We start from the raw sequence: 21,199 nt of genomic DNA, 5'->3' as shown, positions 1-21,199 counted from the left end.
CCATGCAGGTTCAAACCCCACCTTTTTACGGTCTGCAAATAACCAGCATGGTTCATAATAAACGGCATTAAGTTTTGGAGAGTAACACAGCCACATTACAGAAAGTTTAAGCCCTGTCTTTGTCACCCGCTCATAATAGTGCTCAGAAAAGCACCTTTTCATTGAATCGTTATCCCGCGGGAAAGGTCCTGGAGGTCTGCATGGGCCATGAGCCAATATAAACTTTTTAACATTTGCATCTGTTATCGTGACTGGGTAATGCCCCCGATCAGTCACATATTTCTCACCTAAAATACTACTGTCTATACCACCACTTGAAGCTGCTCTATTGCTCTCCAAATCTGAATCAATGTCTATATTGGTGGTGATGCCTACTGGTTGGTCTTGCATTGTGCTACAGCCTTCACCTGGATTGTCGTCTTCCACCAGTGGAGATTCAGTAGAGTGAGTGTCCTCACTGACTCCTGTCTCACTGACGACATTTCCACTTTCCTCCTGCACAGATTGTTCACTTTGCTCACTACTAGCTATAGCACTCTCAGACACAGTTGGGGTGGAAAAGAAGTGGCTTATTTTTGGGAGTTTCTGAATTTTCATTTGTTCCTCTTTTGCCTTTTTACGTTTCTGAGCACCACTTTTGGATGACATGATTGTTGAAAAATAGATTTTATCTGTAAATAAAGTATATGACAGATAATAGTACACAAGCCCTTCAGGCAAGGAACTCTATGCACAGATTATAGGTTGAGTTGGACAGATATACATTTTACAGTGCAGCAGGGTGAAATAAGAAAAAAAACAAAAAACTTCACCTGCATGATTGCTGCGTTAACCAATCATAAGCAGAGATGGACATCTGACCCAAGAGTGACTCACCTCTATTTGTAGACTGGGATTGGGGACAGAGGTGACATTGGGAGGGGCTGATTGGGGACAGAAGTGACACTGGGTGGCTGGAGGCAGGGCCAGACTGGGAATAAAAAGCAGCCCTGACAATATCTGAGCCACACTTTGTACTATCCAAATAGCTATAAATCATTCTTTTTAAAACTATATTAAATTGTTCATTTACAATAACAGAATACCACATTACAATCCCAGGAACCAAAAGTGTTAAAAGGCCAAAATAAATAGCAGGGAATAGACAGAATATTAACTCCTCACCATCCATGTATGCTAGATAAAGATGACCTCAGAGCTCAGCAGATGTATGAGATAGAATCTTTTGTGATGGGATTGGGAGTACATCAATACACTAAAAAAGTCATGTTACATCCGAAGCCACAATTTAGTGCCACTAATAATTTTTAATAAAATATGCAGATTGAAATAGAGTAAATAACATAAAACCTTTACCTTTCTTCTCACTGATTTCAGGGCCTAGAATGTTTTGTCCACTGAAGTGACTACAAATTCAGAAATGGCGTTTTATCTCTGGATAAATAAAAATTACACAGTTCTATTTATTCCTACAGAAAGTTAAAAAAATGGCTAACATTAGGGTGCAGTCTTCCCTCCTTCTGACCCTGACCATGGTACTCTCCCCCGTAATCATCCCCAGAGTCCCCTTGTCCCTCATTCACTAAACCATACCTCTCTTGCTTACTCCCTGTAGTTCATGTATAGATCAAATAAACAACACATGTAAACAGTACGTTCATGTATAGATCAACTGAATAAGACATAAAAACCCTGTATTTACAGGTATACATAAATAATGCTTAAGAAATATAGCTCACTCTATCACGTGATATGTGTTCAAATTAAAAAGTGAAAATTAAAAGTAAAAATAATAATAAACAAGACTCCTCAAGCAATGCACTGCAGCAACCTGACAAAACACTCCTCAGGATGTTCAAGACCAGACGTAATCAAAGAAAAAGGGTCGCATGTACATAGGGCGAAATCAAAGAAAAAGGGGCGCATGTACATAGGGCGAAATCAAAGAAAAAGGGGCGCATGTACAAAGGACATAATCAAAGAAAAAGGGGCGCATGTACATAGGGCCCCTTTTGTACATGCGCCCCTTTTTCTTTGAATACATAAATAATGTATGGAAACATAGCATAGCAGATATAGATCAACAGAATAACACACAAACCCAGCATTGCAGATATAGATCAAATAGAATTCACAAAAAACTCTGCATTAAAGGTATATTTAAAACCCCCTAAATTATAGGCATAGATCACAGGTTGCACACCCCAAAACCAGCCCTGGCCTCCACACTGCCCACATAGAACCTGACCAGCACCCAGATAACACACGTAGGGTTTGCCATCTTTGTCCCCAAACAGCCCATCCTGCGCCTGGCTGGATGGGGACAAAGGTGACACTGGGGAGCTGAACTTGTGTGTCTAATCTATATATAAGTGTTTATATATGTATAGCTATATAAAAATAAATCTAGAAATCTCCATTTTTTAAAGAAAAAAAACTTTATGCGTTTTGTCCCCCTCCACAGACACACACATATATTTATTTTTATGTTTATAATTGAAATAATAATTTAATGCCATATACAATATTTTTTTTTAAAATACATTATTGTACCTACCTCCCTATTCCTTCCACTTTGGGGCCCTGATGAAGTGCTGATGGAGTGATAGATGAAGCCGTTTTATTTTCAAACTGGATGTACGTGACTGACACGACATCCGGTGCTCCAGCTCCAGCAGTCTGTGTGATGGGGCGGAGCTTTCAGCCCTCATGCAGCTCTTGTGGCACGATCCAGTGCTCCTGCAGTCTGTATGAGGGGGCGGAGCTTTCACCCCTCATGCTCTATGTGATCCGGTGATCCTACACTCTGAGCGTGAGGGGGCGGAGCTTTCGCCCCTCACGCTGCATCAATGATTAGGCGGCCGTCGCCAGCTTCGTGGCGCGGCTTGCCTTATTTAAAAAAAAAACAAAACAAAAAAAAAACATAAAAAGGTATCGGGCGGCCCCTTGGCTTGGGCCCCCCTTCCACCGGGTCCCGATTTCGTGCGGCCCCTTGGCTTGGGCCCCCCTGCCGCCGGGGCACGATTTCGTGCGGCCCCTTGGCTTGGGCCCCCCTGCCGCCGGGGCCCGATTTCGTGCGGCCCCTTTGCTTGGGCCCCTCTGCCGCCGGGGCCCGATTTCGTGCAGCCCCTTGGCTTGGGCCCCTCTGCCGCCGGGGCCCGATTTCGTGCGGCCCCTTGGGTTGGGCCCCCCTGCCGCCGGGGCCCGGTCGCAGTCGCGACCCCTGCGACCCCGGTAGGTACGCCACTGGCCCCATGATATGCCTTTTGACCCCCTATGTGCCACTTTGCCTCCAGAAATGCCTTATACCCCTATATGCCACTCTGGCATTTAGGGGGTTTAAAGGCATATTATGGGGTAGAGTGGCATATAGGGGGTCTAAAGGCATATCATGGGGCACAGTTGCATATAGAGGGTTAAAAGGCATTTCTGGAGGCAGAGTGTCATAAAGGGGGTTAAAACGGGGGTTTTATTTAGGAAAAAAAGAAAAAGCCTGAATGTAAGACTACCCTTTAAGAAAAAAGGTTTACTAGTAAATATTAATTCACATGTAAACTATTTTTTCATATTTAATAAAAACTATGATTGAGAAAAATACATTTTTGTTTTTATCTCCTTTTACTTGCCAACCTGCCACCAGTTATGCAAATCTGCCCCCCTTATATACCACTCTGCCTCTCCAGAAATGCCTTATACCCCCCATGTGCCACTTTGCCTCCCAGATATGTTTTTTAACCCTTCCTATATACCACTCTGCCTCCCTGATATTCATGTTAACCCCCATACGACACTCTGCCTCCTTGATCTTCTTGTTAACCCCTATATGCTAGTCTGCCTCCAGAAAGCTCTTTAAAGGCCCGTGTATGCCACTGTTACCCTTCCCCAACTTACCAGTGCTTCTTTAGACTTCTTCCCGTGCTCCAGATTCCTTGGTGTATAGTGGGGCAGCCGGTGGAGGTCCATGCGATGCGCGCAGAGAACCTGAGCTGCTGCTGTCGTCACTTCCGCCAGGGCTTCTATGAATGAGCACCGGAAGGTCACGTGATGCCGGTGCTCCGTCATAGAAGCCCCGGCAGAAGTGGATGTTGCAGCCGCCCACAGGCAGCACTGCGGGGGAACTGGATCTCAGAACACACCAAAGTTGGACAAAATTCAGCAATAAATAAATATAAATATATATATATATATATATATATGCACACACATATATGGGGTCTGCACATCACTTACAGCCAGGCCCGGACTGGGACAAAAAATAGACCCGGGCATTTAAGACTGAGCAGCCCATTTTTATTTATTTATTGTTAAAGCCCACCCTTCATGTACCATCTTTGCATTTCCCCAAATCACTTAAACATTCATGATAGACACAAACACTTACTCACTCATTCACACAAATAATTAGCACATACTCATTAATGCAGTCTCACAAATCATTCAAGCAATTCATCCACACATGAATTCATTAATTCTCATACGCATTCACACAATTCATCCACACATTTATTCATTCATTCTTGTACGCATTCACACTACCCCCTCTCCCCATCCCCTTCTTATCTGCCCCTTCTAACTATGTTCCCCATTATCACTATGTACCCCCCTTCCCCACTTCTCAATATGTACCCCCTCTCACTATCTATCCCCTCTACCCCTTTCTATCTAACCCCTCACCATTGCCTGTAGGTTTGCTCCTCCTGGATTGCAATAAAATGAATGTAGTCTCTATGCTTCTGGCTGAGAAATCTGTTTTTGGACGTTTCTGTCCCTGAACAGTTTCATGGAAGCCTGTTTACCTTGATGTGTTACATAGTAAGCGCTTCTTGCCGTCGCAGAATTAATTTCAGGCATGGAATGCAGCCTGTACAAGCAGGATTTATAACAAAGGTTTTATCTTTCTTTCAAAATGTGTAAATAGCTTATTAATACATAAATGATAGTGCCAAGATTAGAATGAGGCATGGAGGCTAAATATATATGTTCACCATTAACAGAATCAGTAATTTTGTACACGGCTGCCGGGGAGTAGGAACCAGGTCCCCTGCAGCGCTGCAGGGGATCTGGATCCTAACCCTGCTGCTTACTTGCAGCAGGGCTAACTGAAAAAGAAACACCTGCGTCGGGCGATATGAATTGTGGGTCCATCTTTAAAATCAGACCATTTTAACATAATGGCCCCTGGCACCAATATTATGTGTTTTGTCCATAGAGCCCTTGGCAGCTTTAATCAGGAATTAAGCTCAAGTAAAAGGGATCACAGTTTTGAATCAGTCGTTTATAGTCACATTATACGCTGACCATGTGACTCTCACTATGACGTCTCCACTAACTTGTATACCTTCAGTTTTGGACATTATAGAAGAGTTTAGTAGTTATTCCGGCTATGTGTACAGATTTATCGACTACCTTGGAATTAAATTATGCTTTGATCTAACATACTCTTCGGATTTACATTATTCGATTTTACTATCTGAACTTTGTTAATTAACAAACATTTGAAAGGGTATAGAAGCTTCATAGTTTGGCAGATTTAGCAGACATTTCTTCTGATTGCACTATCCTCCCTTTCCATGAAATTAAAGATAGATTTCAAATTTAGGAGAAATGGGATTTTGTAAAAGCTGTTTTATTGAAGATAACAGAAAATTGTATTAGGCTGGTCAGTAAGAGTAAAAAACTAAGGAAACCGCTTTGGTACTCTGCAGAAGTGGCCAAAATTGTGAAAGACAAGAAGTTAGCCTTTAGTAGATGCAAAAATACCCAAAGTGAGGAAGATAGACAGATCTATTAAATTAGGCAGAAAGAGGCAAAGAACGTTATAAGAACTGCCAAATGACATGCAGAAGAGCGAATTGCCCTCTCAGTAAAAAATGGGGATAAAACATTTTTTAGATATTGTGGCAAGGTTATGGAGTCTGTCTACATAAGTGGCAGATTGGAACGCTCATTATTCCCAGCATGAGGGGGTTAATTGCTGGAGGTCAGCAAGGTGGAGCCAATTAACCTGCACTCAGGTGCTTAAAGGGCGGCCGTTAGAGGCATTAGGGGTCTGGAAACAGAGGCCCTCAGACTTTAGCAAAAGGATTTGTTTTTGTTTTGTTTTATTTACACTATGAAGTGCAATACTGTGGACTATCCAAAGCTGCAATAAACCACATCTTGCTTTTATTCTGCTGGTGTTCGGAGTTTCTTGTTTTGATCGGGCCGTCCTGCCACAAGTGGTGTCAGAAGTGGGATATTGCTGTTTGAACCCTGTATCAACATGGAGGATGTTTTAAAGGCCCTCCTGCATGCTACTACAGTGCAACAGGAAACCAACTGGCTGATAACTGCTCAGATGGGAGCTATGATGGAAGCACAGCAAGAGGACAGGATTGTCCTAAAAGAGATTGTACAGCAGCTCTCAAAAACTACCACAGATGAACAGAGCAGCAGTCCAAAACCAATCCATGCAAATCAGTATCTGCAAAAGATGACGCCGCAAGATGATGTGGAGGCCTATCTAACAGCTTTTGAGCGAACTCCCATCAGAGAGCAATGGCCTCGCACTCAATGGGCTGGTATAGTTGCACCTTTTTTGCTTGGTGAAGCTCAAAAAGCCTATTTTGACCTAGAGGAAGAGGCGGCTGCTAGTTATGATATTCTTAAAGCAGAGATTCTTGCAAGGACTGGCGTGACTCCAGTGATCCGTGCCCAGCGGTTCTATAATTGGAAATACCAGGAACAGAAGGCACCAAGATCACAAATGTTTGATTTGATTCATCTGGCCAGGAGATGGTTAAAACCAGAGAGTTCAACGCCTGCTCAAATAATCGAGACCTTGGTTTTGGATCGTTTTTTGCGAGGATTACCCCAAGGCCTACGAGAGTGGGCAGGGCAAGGAAGCCCTACCACTTATGATGCAATGGTGGCACTGGTTGAACAATATACAGCAGTGAGAGAGTTAAAATCTATATCACAGACTAAAATGCAACAGAACCAAAGACTGCTCACAAGCTCAAGGCCCTGGAACTATGGGAAAAATCAAGTTGTGATCCGAACTGGAGGCCCTGAAGTTTCTCCGGATGGAAGCCAGGACTATAAACCCTGGAAGGATAGAGAAAGTAGTATGGTTGCTATAGATAAATCCCCAGACCCAGATGTTAAAATATCTGCTGATCTCACCCCTGAACAGCAAAAGGAAGTTAAAGAAATGATATCAAGACATAAAGATGTCTTTTCTAGTATTCCTGCCACAACTAGTGAAATCTGCCATGATATTATCACAGAACCAGGAGTTACAGTAAAAGTAAAGCCCTATAGAATTCCTGAGGCAAAAAGGAGTGCAATACAAACAGAAGTAGCAAAAATTTTAGAACTGGGAGTCATTGAGGAATCACATAGCCAATGGTCTAGCCCCATAGTTCTAGTACCTAAGCCAGATGGGTCAGTTCGTTTTTGCAATGATTTTAGGAAGCTTAATGAATGCTCTAAATTTGATGCATATCCCATGCCTCGGGTTGATGAACTCATTGAGAAACTGGCACAGGCCAGATTCCTAAGTGTGTTAGACCTTACAAAGGGTTATTGGCTGATCCCGTTGACAGAAACCGCTAAAGAAAAAACTGCATTTGTGACCCCTGAAGGTCTGTACCAATATACAGTTTTGCCATTTGGGCTTCATGGAGCCCCAGCAACCTTTCAGAGGTTAATGAATAAACTTCTGAGACCTCACTCCAATTATGCTTCTGCATACTTAGATGATGTAGTCGTCTATAGCCGAGACCTGGACTCCCATTTGGGAAAGGTAGAAGCGGTTTTAAATAGTATTCGGAAAGCTGGTCTTACTGCTAATCCTGCCAAATGTTCTATTGGATGTATGGAAGCCAAATATCTTGGTTATACTGTAGGCAGAGGTCTGGTAAAACCTCAACTCACTAAGGCCGAGGCTATTGAACATTGGCCACGCCCTCTAAGAAAGAAACAGGTCAAAGCTTTCCTAGGAATAGTTGGCTATTATAGACGCTTCATACCCCACTTTGCCACTTGATTTGATTAAAGCAAAGGCACCAGATACAGTGAGATGGAATGATGATGCAGAAAAAGCTTTTGCAGACTTGCGCACAGCTTTATGCAGGCACCCTGTTTTAGTAGCCCCGGATTGTAAGGAACATTTCTTTTTGCAAACTGATGCTTCTGATGTGGGCCTGGGGGCGGTATTATCTTAGATGATAGGAAAGGAAGAACATCCTGTGTTGTTTTTAAGTCGTAAGTTGTTGCCAAGGGAGCAGAAGTATGCTACTGTAGAGAAGGAATGTTTGGCCATTAAGTGGGCAACTGAAACATTGAAATATTATTTGTTGGGCAGATCTTTCACCCTCATCACCGACCATGCTCCACTACAGTGGATGCAGAACAACAAAGACAAGAATACTAAAGTCACACGTTGGTTCCTCTCTTTGCAACAGTTTAAATTTGTTGTGAAGCATAGGGCTGGGCTATTGCATGCCAATGCAGATGCATTGTCTAGGGTGCACAGTTTCTTGTCGAAGGCCGCTTCACACACCTGTGTTAAGCTGAGGGGGAGGGTATGTGGCAAGGTTATGGAGTCTGTCTACATTAGTGGCAGATTGGAACTCTCATTATTCCCAGCATGAGGGGGTTAATTGCTGGAGGTCAGCAAGGTGGAGCCAATTAACCTGCACTCAGGTGCTTAAAGGGTGGCCGTAAGAGGCATTAGGGGTCTGGAAACAGGGAGAGAGGCAGTCAAGCCAGAGGCCCTCAGACTTTATCAAAAGGATTTGTTTTGGTTTTGGTTTTGGTTTTGGTTTTGGTTTTGGTTTTGGTTTATTTACACTATGAAGTGCAATACTGTGGACTATCCAAAGCTGCAATAAACCACATCTTGCTTTTATTCTGCTGGTGTTCGGAGTTTCTTGTTTTGATCGGGCCGTCCTGCCACAATATATAAATGAGAAAAGGAAAGTTAAACAAGGATTAGTTAGACTAAAAACAAAAGGAATATATGTAGAAGAGGATAAAGGTTTAGCTGACTGCCTCAATGAATATTTCTGTTCAGTTTTTACAGATGAAAATGAAGGAATGGGACCTCATTTGGGATAAAGGACTGAATCATTTGAAATATGTGAGTTTATCGAGGCGGAGGTGCTACTTCAGTTGTCTAAGGTAAAGACAAATAAGTCGATGGGGCCTGATGGGATACACCCCAAGTTATTAAAAGAGCCTGGGGGTGTACTAGCAAAACCGTTAACTGATATATTTAACGAATCATTAGTAACAGGAGTTGTCCCTGAGGATTGGAAAGTAGCGAATGTTGTGCCCATTCACAAAAAGGCAGTAGGGAGGAGTCAGGCAATTACAGGCCAGTTAGTCTTACATCTGTAGTGGGGAAATTAATTGAAACAATGTTAAAGGAAAGGATTGTTGAACATCTGAAGTCACATGGGTTTCAAGATCAGAAACAACATGGGTTTTCCTCAGGAAGATCTTGCCAAACAAATCTTATTGATTTTTTTGATTTGGGTGACTAAAGTAATTGATCAAGGTGGTGCAGTAGACATTGCGTATCTGGATTTCAGTAAGGCCTTTGACACTGTCCCACATAGAAGACTTATAAATAAACTGCAATCTCTGGGTTTAGATCCCAATGTTGTTGAATGGATTAAGGAGTGGCTGAGTGACAGACGACAGAGGGTTGTAGTCAATGGCGTATATTCAGAACAAGGTCTTGTTACCAGTGGGATACCTCAGGGATCTGTACTTGGACCCATTCTCTTTAATATTTTTATTAGTGATATTGCAGATGGACTTGATGGAAAGGTATGTTTATTTGCCGACGACAGAAAAATTTGCAACAGGGTTGATGTTCCTGCAGGAAGAAGCCAAATGGCAAACGATCTAGGTAAACTGGAAAAATGGTCAGAGCTGTGGCAATTGGCATTTAATGTAGATAAATGCAAAGTAATGCACCTGGGGCATAAAAACCAAGGGCAGAGTATAGAATATTTGGTACTGTCCTAACCTCAACGTGTGAGGAAAGGGATTTAGGGGTAATTATTTCTGAGGATTTAAAGGTAGGCAGACAATGCAGTAGAGCAGCAGGTAATGCTAGCAGAATGCTTGGTTGTATAGGGAGAGGTATTAGCAGTAGAAAGAGGGAAGTGCTCATGCCGTTGTACAGATCACTGGTGAGACCTCACTTGGAGCATTGTGTACAGTACTGGAGACCGTATCTCCACAAGGATATAGATATGTTGGAGAAGAAGGGCTACTAAAATGGTTTATGGATTACAAGATAAACCTTACCAGGACAGGTTAAAGGATCTTAACCTATATAGCCTGGAAAAAAGACGGGACAGGGGGATATGATAGAAACATTTAAATACTTAAAGGGAATCAACAAGGTAAAGGAAGAGAGTTTATTTAAAAGGAGAAATACTACCACAACAAGAGGACACAAGCATAAACTAGAGGGGAAAAGGTTTAATGGTAACATCAGAAAATATTACTTTACGGAAAGGGTAGTGGACGCATGGAATAGCCTCCCGGCAGAGGTGGTAGATGTTAATACAGTGAAGTCATTTAAGCAAGCATGGGATAGGCATAAGGCCAAGCTAGATATAGGATAAGGGCAAGTACTAAAGGAAAGTACTCAGAGGTTGGGCAGACTGGATGGGCCTACTGGTTCTTATCTGCTGTCACTTTCTATGTTTCTTTGTTTCTATGTAATAAGGAGCGTTTGCCTAATTTTAGAATCAGGAACTGTTTGGGATTAAACCCAATAACAACAACAGATATCCTAAATCAATGTATTAAAGCACAGGATGACTCAAAACAAATTTCCAGATCAAGACTAGTCCAATCTGCACAGGAGCTAACAAAACCTAATAAACTCCTGAAATGGAAGAATGATTTTCATAAGTCGTTCCCAGAGGATAGCTGGTACAGATCATGAAATATGTTCAGAGAAGCAGTTCACTGTGTCTTTCTTCAAGGTTTTCCATCGCTTGTATATGGTCCCTTCTATACTAAGGACATTACCAGATAGCTATTCCTGGGAACAGGTCTTAGAACAAATCAAATATTTATAGGCTATGTAAAGATATTTCTGTGTCTCCTACTCATAAATAAATACCAGAAAAGTGTCCACTTTGGTAACAACACAATCTGCGTTGTTTTTTCTTTTACACCTTTTACGGGAACTATTCATCTGAATAATATTATACATTTACTCCAAGACTCCAGTAATTTTAACATTATATCAACTTTATTCCATGATCATTTGTCGTACGTGTGTGTTGAATATATCAAAATATTGCAACATATTTATAAAAAGAAATTATTGCAACAAGTATTTTGGATATACTGTAATCAGGGTAACAGAACAGGGATGAGGAAGCCGACTCTTGCAGACTCAGGTCCAGAAACAGGTATGCATCATAACAGGCAGGAAGAGCTGAAAGAACACAGGAACCAGGATAGCACAGAAGCAGACGAGCTGAAAGCGCTGCAGTCTCCACTCTGCAAACTCCTGGCCTTTTGCCTGCGGCTATATGTCAGGGACTGGATCCATAGAGACGACTGTAAAGACCCAGAGAGCCCAAACATGGAGTTCAGGAGGTATTGAGCAGTAGTGGAGTTGGACAGGGCCTGGTGCAGGGTGACTGCTCTCTCCCGGTGGGCATCCAGGGTTGTGCGGCCACATACCAGGGCGCTGACATAGCAGCAGTCCAGAACAAAGCAAAAATAAACTTGGCTGGATGTGGAAATCTGAAACAAAACTTGGAGATATCTTGCAAGCACCCTGGAGCAGGCATGAAACACTAGAAGCACTAGAATCATGTGCAGGATGCCACAGGCTTAGGGAAGCTAAGCAGATTATATAACGGAAACACAGCAAGCAAAGGGGACAGAGAAAGCAAGAGACAGGGAGACCAAGCAAGGAACATAAGCAGACAAGACATACATGATACAAGGCACAACAAAGGACAGGGAAAAAGGCCCGGGAACACAGGGGAAGGAGTGAGGAGCCAGAAACCTCGGACGCTTCTCCTTTAAGCAAGGATAGGACATCTTAACTGGGACATGGGGAGAGGAGAGAGGAACCGAAATCCTCAGATGATTCAGGGAAAGGAGAGCAAAGGTACATAAAAGACAGACAAACATGAGTAGAGGAGCTAGCCTAGGACTATGTGATAACAATTGGAGATTTTGTCACATCATATGGCCATAGTATGCTTAGCCCACCACTACGCCTCCAATACTCTGTTGTTGGAGTACTCCAGTACTCCAATATTCGGTGGGTCCTAATGCTAAACCCTGCTTACTGAATCACTAATAAGCTGAAACCAAACATTGAATCTAAACACAAAACCAAGGACATACCTTTTGACTGCAGACTGAGACAAACATGACAAACGGGTGGGGCACACCTTATAAAGGAAACAGAGTTGAAGCAAAGAGCAAGACTGGAATCAAGGAATCATTAGCACAGAACAGAGCATATAGAAATCCAGAAACGGATTACAGCAAAACATGGGAACTGAGGCAAGGCAGGGAAAAACAGAGATATGCAGCTCCGCAGCCTGGATGGCCCCTGACAAAGAGGCAAGAGAAGGAGCAGGAATTTGGGAAAGGAGACACAGATGCAAAAGTGGTTAAGAGAGTGAGTTAGAGGTGTCTGGCTTGTTATGATAGGAATCGTGCTAGATCTGGATCGCTATAAAATTATGGCATTTTGAACACAGCATTGATACAGTTAAAAAAATTGGTGTCCATAAAGGTTCTTCAACTCAGTGTATGTTTTCTGATTGTAGATGAACTGATGCGTTTCACCTAATGACTTCCTCAGAGGTATATGAAAATAGGTAAAAAAATCATATCCTTAAAGACAAAACAGGAAATAAAGAAATGGAAAAAGGAAAAGACATGGGGTAACTAAATCAAAGGACTTAATTGTATATATTTGTTACTAATGATAGATCAATTGTGTTTTATATTATATACTTACATTTAAGTGAATAGATCATTTAATATTATATATATATATGTAATTTTTAAATATATTTGGTTTGGAAATAAATTATTTTCATTTTACCAATTTATTGTGTGGTTACTTTAACCATATACTTTTTCTATAGTTACATAAAATTGAGAATAACATTTTTCAAACTTGTTGGTTGGTGGGATTACAGAAAAAGAGTTGTTGGTCCCTCAGTGGATGAAGACAAAAATCATTTGGAAATAATATGAAAAAAAGATTGTTTATTTTATAAAATACGTTATGAAATATTCATGTTACTTACTTTACTTGTCCCCTTCCCTTTTTGCCTTCTGTATCCCCTTTATTGATTTGTGTTGTTAAAAAATTTTTTTATTTTACTTACGATGCTTGATGAAACCTAAATTTTCTTAGTAGCTATCCGGATACCTTTACGTATCTCGGCACGTAACTTGGTACATATATCAGTCACGCTAACTTCTCATTGCTTTCAGTGGAAAAAAAACACTTCAGCTATCAACCTGCCCCTAATCACACTCTGGTAAGTGTTCAACATCATTGTCGGTTTTTAGTGACTTTAACAGTGGAGACCCTATCCTAGATCTCTATTTAGAATGGTATCTTAACTCGATCACACGGGCATTATCCAGTTACATCGTCATCCATTCCTCCAAGAAACGCAGTGTATCCAACCCTGGATCCTCAGGTGTGACTAACAGTGCCACTATTTATACGATATACAAAGTGTAACGTAACCCACTTCTCAGGATATACGTGTACCTCCCAAATAAAATACTGTATTTGCTCAATTATAAGACGACCCTGATTATAAGACGACCCTCCAAATCTAAATATTAATTTAGGAAAAAAAGAAAATGCCTTAATATAAGACGACCCTATAGGAAAAAAGTTTTACCAGTAAATGTTAATTCATGTAAACTATTTTTTTTAATAAAAGCTATGATTGAGAAAAATATTTTGGTTTTATTTCCTTCTACTTTCCAACCTGCCCCCCCCCCCCAGTTATGCACATCTGCCCCAGAAATGCCTTATACCACCTATATGCCACTGTGCCCCATGATATGCCTTTTAACCCTATATGCCACTGTGCCCAATGATATGCCTTTTGACCCCCTATGTGCCACTCTGCCTCCAGAAATGCCTTATACCCCTATATGCCACTCTGGCATTAAGGGGGTTAAAAGGCATATTATGGGGCAGAGTGGCATATAGGTAGGTTTAAGGCATTTCAGGAGGCAGAGTGGCGTATAGAGCATTAAAAAGGCATTTCTGTAGGCAGAGTGGCATTAAGGGGGTTAAAAGGCATTTCATAGAACACTCTGCCTGCAGAAATGCCTTATGCCCCCCATGTGCAGTGCGGGGAACTCTGATCTCTGACAGCCGGGGAAGGTCTGCGCGATGGACGCAGACAACCCCCGCTGCTAGCCACACCTCCTTTCGGCTGCAGCGTAAGTTGTCTACGTGAATCGCGTAGACATCTACACACTGCCCCGGCTGCACAGCCCCGGGGACTCAGAAGCACCGGTTAAGTGGGGCGGGGGGGGGGGAGACAGGAGGATCCAGGTCCCCTGCAGCTGCGGGGGATCTGGATCTTAGTCGTCTCATAGTCAGACCTATTTGCTCTGAAATAAACCTTGTCTTATAATCGAGCAAATACGGTACTACCAAAATTATCAACCTTCAAATGATCCCAGAAGACATAGGAAGTGTTATTAACAGAGGCGTATCTACTGAAAATAGCGCCTATGGCAAGCACTGAAATTGCGCCCCTGTCCAAATATCTAAAACCCATTTACTAGCCCCTGCTGCCCATATATATATAAATATTAGTCCCTGCTGCCGATAGCAGGTATAGATCAACACACAAACCCAGATCAATTGAAATTCACTTGTGATCTCAGCACTGAAGGTATATATCAAATAAACAGAATCAGACATACAAGTCCTGTATTTGCAAGTATAGAATAATAATATATGAAACGTAGCATCGCAGGTATAGATCAACTGAATAAGACATATTAACCCTGTATTTGCAGGTACACATAAATAATGTATGGAAACATAGCATAGCAGATATGGATCTACAGAATAACACAAAAAACCCAGCTTTGCAGGTAAAAATCAATTGGAATTCACATAAAAACACGGCATTAAAGGTATATTTAACCCCTTGATGACAATTGCCGGTCCGGGCACGTCACGGAAATTCAAGTCGATAATGACAAATGACGGGTGCAGAAAGCGATCTATTTTCGCTTTCTGCACCGAAACGGCATTGCTGTAATGCCTCGACATCCGCCATACTTTGTATGGCGGCGGACGCCCGTTTTAAAAGCGTTTAGGAGGCGATCAACGATCGCCTCCTAAACTTAAATGGTGTCGCTGGAATGCCTCGATCAGGAGGCATCCAGCGACACCAAACACTTACGTGGGGATGGACTGTGACCGCTCCGGAGACCGCTCTAGAGAACTCTGGCTCCACTTGCAGGTTGAATATAGGTACTGCATTCAACCATGCAAGTCAATGGAGCTCAGCTTTCTAATCACAGTGTGATTAGAAAAAATAAATTAAAAATAAAATAAAATTAATAATAATTAGAAAAAAAATAGTAAAAAAACAGTAAAATGTAAAAATAATTTCCCACTGATGTCACTATCAGGGGAACCTTCAAGTTGAAAAAAAATGTTAAAAAAAAAAAAAAAAAATGCAAAAAAAAAAAATATATATATAAAAAATATATTTTTGTGAGCAAGTCCTAAAATTAGCATATTAGCTTAAAACAATTCTCGCATGGAAAGAGTTAAAATACTGGCATATTAAATGCCCATGGGGTGTCTACTTTTAAAAAATGTATGATTTGATGGGGTAAATTGAATTGGCCGGGTTCAACAAGGTCCCAATTAACACGGGGGGAAGGATGGCCACACATCTAATTTCCAATTAGAAAAATGCACACGTACCAAATAAGGCCTTTTAGTTCCCCCCAAAAATGACAAACCCATGCATGTGGGGTATCACTGTACTCAGGAGATGTTGCTGAACACATATTGGGGTGTCGTGTGACAGCGGCATATACCAGGAGCTGTAAATTCATACATAAAGTAGGTGTGTGTGGGAAAAATACACATACAAAAATACTACTGCAAACTTTGAAAAAATGCTGGTGGTAAAATGTGTGCATGCAAAGAGTTAAAATACCAGCATTTAAAATACCCTGGGGTGTCTAGTTTTCAAAAATATATGGTTTTGTTGGGCACACTGAAATGGCCCGGCTCAAAGATGTACCAAATAGGGCATGGGCAAATAGGCAAATAGGGCATGGGCAGTGGATCCCCAAATGCCAAAGTTCAACATTGAAAAATGTGCATGCCCCCGAACAGCCAGGCAAAATCATTCATGTGGGGTATCACTGCGCTCAGGAGATGTTGCTGAACACATATTGGGGTGATAGTGACATATATACGAGAACTTTTTAATTCATACCTGAAGTAAAATGTGTGTGACAAAACAAATGCAAAAAAATGACTCACAAAGTTTGACAAAGACTGGTGGTAGATATGGTGCATGGAAAGAGTTAAAATACTAGCATTTGAAATACCCTGGGGTGTCTAGTTTTCAAAAATATATAGCTTTATTGGGCACACTGAAATGGCCCGGCTCAAAGATGTACCAAATAGGGCATGGGCAGTGGATCCTCAAATGCCAAAGTTCAACATTGAAAAATGTGCATGCCCCAAATGTGGCCCTTTTGCCCCCAAACAACCAGGCAAAATCATTCATGTGAGGTATCGCTGTACTCAGGAGATGTTGCTGAACACATATTGGGGTGTTTTATGATAGTGACATATACCAGAACCTGTTTATTCATACCTAAAGTAAAATGTGTGTGAAAAAACAAATGCAAAAAAATTACTACCATAAAGTTTGACAAAGGCTGATGGTAGAATAAGTGCTTGGAAAGGGTTAAAATACCAGCATTTGGAATACCCTGGGCTGTCTTGTTTTCAAAAATATATGATTTGATGGGGTAAATTGCATTGGCCGGCTTCAAAGATACCCGAAATGGCACATGGAGGGAAGAATTACCAGATTTGGAAAAAATGGCTTTGAAATAGCAAAACGCTACCTGTACTTATTGCTCCATAACATGCAGAAAAAAGCAAAAAAACATAAAAACATTGGGTATTTCTAAACTCAGGACAAATAGTAGAATCTATTTAGCAGGTTTTTTTATTACATTTTATAGATGAGTAAAAGATTTTTCAACTAATAGTTAGAAACAGTCATTTTTTTCTAAATTTTTCACCATATTTTATACTTTTTTTAATAGTAAATAATATGATACAATCAAAACAATGTCATCTAAAGAAAGCCCTTCTTGTCCTGAAAAAAACAATATCCAATGTGTGTGGGTTCAGTAAACGGGAAAGAAGAAAATTACAGCTAAACACGAGCAGCGCAGAAATGTTAAAACGGCCATTGTCACGAAGGGTACAAAAAGTAAAATCAGCCTTTGTCACGAAGGGGTTAAAACCCCCTAAATTACAGGCATAGATCACAGGTTGCACCCCAAAGCCAGCCCTGGCGTCCACACTGCCCACATAGAAGCTGGCCAGCACCCAGATTACACACATAAGATTTGCAATCTTTGTCCCCAAATAGCCCAGCACAAGTCAACTTTGTCCCCAAACAGTCCGGCCAGTGCCATCTTTGTGCCATATACACCCTGCCTGTGCCATCTTGGTCCCCAAGGCTCAAACCTCCTGCTAGTGCCATCTTTGCCCTTCCACAATTATACATCTATGATACACAAACACTTTTACAGTCACTCACTAATTCACACTTTAATTCAGACAACTCATCCACACATTAACTCATGCTCTCCCTCATTCAGACAATTCATCCACACATTAACTCATGCTCTCCCTCATTCAGACAATTCATCCACACATTAACTCATGCTCTCAATGCATCCACACATTAACTCATGCTCTCCCTCATTCAGACAATTCATCCACACATTAACTCATGCTCTCCCTCATTCAGACAATTCATCCACACATTAACTCATGCTCTCAATGCATCCACACATTAACTCATGCTCTCCCTCATTCAGACAATTCATCCACACATTAACTCATGCTCTCCCTCATTCAGACAACTCATCCACACATTAACTCATGCTCTCTCTCATTCACTCAATGCATCCACACATTAATGCACACTCTGTACTTATATTTACCCCCTCTCCCTCCCCTATCACTTTCTACCCCCTCTCCCTCCCTTATCACTTTCTACCCCCCTCTCCCTCCCGTATCACTTTTTACCCCCCTCTCCCTCCCTTATCACTTTTTACCCCCCTCTCCCTCCCTTATCACTTTCTAACCCTCTCTCCCTCCCTTATCACTTTCTAACCCCCTCTCCCTCCCTTATTACTTTCTAACCCCATCTCCCTCCCTTATCACTGTCTAACCCCCTCTCCCTCCCTTATCACTTTCTAACCCCATCTCCCTCCCTTATCACTTTCTAACGCCTCTCCCCCCCTTACCCACTATATACCCCCCCTACCCACTATATACCCCCCCTCTCTCACCTTGAAGTCCAGCGACGGGAGCACGATGCTGCTGTCTTCCTGCACCACTCGCTGGTGCCCGCTGCTTCACTGCTGAGCGCCGTAATATGACGTCATATTTCTGCGCCCAGCAGTGAAGCAGCGGGCACCAGCGAGCGGCTTTTAAACGCTGTCTTCTTTTTTTTTGATGCGGGGGAGAACGAGGGGCGCCGAGCGGTTGCTGGGCGCCCCTCTCTCTCCCCCGCATCAGTGTTAAAAAGCCGCTCGCTGGTGCCGGCATTTCATGCTGAGCGCCGCAATATGTCGGCATATTGCGGCGCTCTGCATGAAATGCCGGCACCGGGACGGGCGTAGAGGGCTCGTGGAGGAGAATGAGGGGAGCCGAGCGGTTGCTAGGCGCCCCTCTCTCTCCTCCGCATCAAAAAAAAAAAGGCATTTAAAAGCCGCTCACCGGCGCCCCCCTTGAGATGGCGCCCATGGCACGTGCCATGGCTGCCATACCCTATATACGCCTCTGGTTATTAGTATTAAAACCCAGCTGTTGCCCCCATGGGGACCAAGGGTAGAATATGTATGTCACTTGTGCACTCATTTCCGTATGAATTTTATTTTTAAAGAAAATTGTATGTTTTCTGCGTTTGTATAAATCAACGAAAATGAGGAGGATCTTCAACGAAGCTAACGAAAATAAATTGCAAGTGACGAAAATCCGCTGCCACGTGTAGCCACCATTAGAAGCCATTTTGGTGCCATTACAAGCTCATTGATTGTTATGGCTGTGATTGGAAGGTCCAACAACCTATGGGAGTTTTTCCTTACTTTTTTCACGCTGGCCAATCAAGATTTACATTACCGTATTTGCTCGATTCTAAGACAAGGTTTTTTTCAGAGCAAATGCATTTTGGGGGCAGAGTGGCATACAAGGGGGTATAAAGCATATCTGGGGGGCGGATGTGCATAACTTGGGGCAGGTTGGCAAATAAAAGGAAATAATAAAAAAAACAAATAAAAAATGAATTTTTCTCAATCATAGTTTTTATTAATTATGAAAAAAGTAGTTTACTTGTGATTTCATATTTACTAGTTAAACCTTTTTCTTATAGGTTAGTCTTATATTCAGGCTTTTTGGGGGGTCGTCATAATCAGGGTCGTCTTATAGTCGAGCAAATACGGTAGATCGATAATAGATTACATAGACGGTAGGTATGCGATATTGGAACTCGCCATACTGTCAGGGTTCTCATTCTTCCCCTGCTCTTACTTGGTTTCTGCATTGTAAACAGGTACACACTTCTACCTGATCACTTGCTAATTAGCCAGCCCCTTTTTGCTGTGTTCTGGCTATTTAAGCTGCTACTTTAAGTACCTCGCTGCCCTTGCATGGTTTCAGACCTCCTTGTGCATTCCCGCTGTTGCTTCTTTTGATGTTGTTGATTCTGTTGGTTGTGTATGACCCTGTCCCGGCTTAGTGATTTACCCGGTTCCTAATCCTGTCTTCTGTTCCTGACTCCACTGCCTTCTGTGTTCCTGACCTAGCTCGTCTGACTACCTGTCTTGGTTTTGACCCCTGGCTTGTATTTTTGACTAAGATTCCGGATTGTGCTTACATTTATTTTTGCTATTTTTCTATTATTTAATAAAAGCTATTTTTTATATCAGCATCTCCTGTTTCCGTCTGGTTTTCTTGGTACCCTGACATATACAGTGAAGGAAGAAGTTATTTGATCCCCTGCTGGTTTTGTACGTTTGCCCACTGCCAAAGACATGATCAGTCCATAATTTTAATGGTAGGTTTATTTGAACAGTGAGAGAAAGAAACAACAATAATCCAGAATAACACATTTCAAGTAAATTATACATTCATTTGAAATAAGTATTTGATCCCCTATCAATCAGCAAGATGTCTGGCTCCCAGGTGTCTTTTAGCTGAGATTAGGAGCACTCTCTTTAAGGAACAGGGCAACCAAGGCACACAATCCATTAAAGAGTTACTGAAAAGGGAGATAACTCTAATCGCCACTAGAGACATTAATTGTACATTTTCCGCTTTCTTTAGAAACTTATACATGGCAGATCAGGATGATAGGGAATTAGGTATAACATCACTGCAAGAAGTGAAATTAGACAAACTAACAAATTAACAAAGGGAAAGTCGAAATAGAGGTAAAACAAACTATCCAATCTCTATCCAACGGTAGAGCCCCTGATCCAGACGGCTTCCCCACTGAATATTATAAATTATTCTCCCACCAAGTGATACCAACCTTTACGACATTATACAACGATATCTTTCAAAATAATTGCCTCATACAGACATTGACTCTACTAATACCGTAATCGAGCAAAGGCTTAACAAAGGTACAATCTTATCGACCCATTTTGCTCCATAAGAGGACGTAATGATTACAAATATTGTTAATACACCATCGATTTTGTGAAGGGCTGCCACTCAGGCCGGGGTCAACCGTACAGACCTGGGGGCTGTGGTGGGGTCAGGGAGAAGGCCTTCAACACGGTGGCATGGCCACACTTATACAGGATATTGAAAAATCGATTCTTTGGACAGAACTTTCTGAACTTTACCTGCAATTTAAATGCAAATCCA

The sequence above is a fragment of the Sceloporus occidentalis genome, unplaced genomic scaffold (genome assembly GCF_023333645.1).
Source record: "Sceloporus occidentalis isolate IW3139 unplaced genomic scaffold, rSceOcc1.0.p SCAF_147, whole genome shotgun sequence".
In the NCBI taxonomy this organism is placed as follows: Eukaryota; Metazoa; Chordata; class Lepidosauria; order Squamata; family Phrynosomatidae; genus Sceloporus; species Sceloporus occidentalis.
The sequence above is the reverse complement of the archived record's forward strand: the minus strand, read 5'-3'. Positions refer to the sequence as shown.